At 37.9% G+C, this 1,637-nt stretch overlaps 1 long non-coding RNA gene across 1 annotated transcript; it reads right to left on the reverse strand.

The window, feature by feature from the left end:
* Positions 1-675: 675 nt before the first annotated feature.
* LOC109586499 (uncharacterized) lies at positions 676-1,234 on the reverse strand. The gene is made up of 3 exons (XR_002187059.1): positions 1,170-1,234; positions 747-807; positions 676-694 (listed from the first exon to the last, which is right to left on the reverse strand). It is a non-coding gene; the product is annotated as an uncharacterized LOC109586499 (long non-coding RNA).
* Positions 1,235-1,637: the final 403 nt, after the last annotated feature.

Below are 1,637 nucleotides of genomic sequence, written 5' to 3' on the forward strand. Positions count from 1 at the left end.
CCTCTTTATCATCAGTCTCCAGACTTTTTTGTTACTGCCTCCAGTTGAAAACCTCTTCAGTTTCTGGTTGATGGCTGAGGGTGATAAGTCTGATTGTAGTTCTGATGAACCTAGCTACGTTAAAGATGCTAAACATTTAAGAAAAGCTCGTAAACAACTGAAAAAGATATTAAAGAGAAAGAGGAAGAATTGGGACTATACAAAGAGAAATATGAAGATTCTCTGAAAAAGATTGAATGTCTTGAAGATGAAGTTCAATATCTTAGAAGGAAACTAAATTACTTTGAAGTTCGTGAGAGAAGGAGGGAAAGAGAAGAAAAGAAAAAACAGAAGTTGATAGAGGAAGAAGTGGACATTAAAAGAAGGGTGAGGTTAGAAGAGGAGGAAAGAGCAAGAGTAAAGGAAGAGATAAAACAAAGGAAGAAAAAGGAATGAAACTGTGATGATTTGTACTTATTGTCTATGATATTATATTATATGACATGATTTCATCAAAAATTTCAAATTTTAAAATTGTGTTTTTTAATTCAATAAAAATGAAGTAAAAATTAATAAAATTCAATCAATGAAAATGATTAGTAATCAAAGCAGCATTCTTGCATCCCCAATATTTGAGCTGGGATGATAGCCAGCATCGTTGCGAATAGGTGATGCTGCGTAGCTGGCCCCCCACCACTACCACCCATTCCACAACCTAAGGATGAAAAGGAATGGCATAATACTATAATCATTATTATAAATATCACCTTATTTATAGGTTGATTGTTGCCATATTGAAGTCAGCCTGGTCTGTCATTGATGCGCAAGCTGCATAAAATATAATATATATATAAAGGAGTCATTATTCATGTTTATTTCATACAAACTACACATGCAATAAAAAGAGATGAGAAAAATAATGTAAACAATAGTCATAAATAACATGATTACTTTTGTTAAAAAAATAATGCTGCTTAGTGCTTACTAATGCTGCGTTTACACTACAGAAGTGGGCCAAACTGTGCTGAACCAGGCTGAGCTGGCCCTGCTGTACTAACCATTCTGGCCTGGTTTGGCCCAGCTCACTTCAGCTCAGTTTGGTTACTGTTTACACTATGAAATGAAACTGTGCTGGCCCACTTTAAACAGGGCTGGCTCAGTTAAAGAAGCTAGTGTAAACATAGTATAACTTTTCTTTTCCTGTAGTAGAGATTCAATGGAATTAACTCTGCATGGTTGAACCTCTAGTGCCAAAACAAAGTGGGAGCTAGGAATCTAACCTGGTTGAACCTCTAGTGCCATGATAATGGCATCTAGGAATCTAACCTTTCCTCATAGTATGGTTGAACCTCTAGTGCCAAGATAAAGTGGCAGCTAGGAATCTAACCTGGTTGAACCTCTAGCTAGTGCCATGACAATGGCAGCTAGGAATCTAACCTTTCCTCATGTTAATAGTGTGGTTGAACCTCTAGTGCCATGATGAGGCAGCTAGGAATCTAACCTTTCCTCCAAGCACCACTCACTCTTTCCTGATCTTTACCTACCGTATTTCCTCGTGGAAACGCCTAGGCGTTTATTTCTTATAGAGACCTGTGGGCCAGCCTGAAATGCGGATCCACGCGGATCAAATGCGGATCGGGCTGAAATGCGGATCAACG

The sequence above is a fragment of the Amphimedon queenslandica genome, unplaced genomic scaffold (assembly GCF_000090795.2).
Source record: "Amphimedon queenslandica unplaced genomic scaffold, v1.1 AMPQUscaffold_12857, whole genome shotgun sequence".
Classification (NCBI taxonomy): Eukaryota; Metazoa; Porifera; class Demospongiae; order Haplosclerida; family Niphatidae; genus Amphimedon; species Amphimedon queenslandica.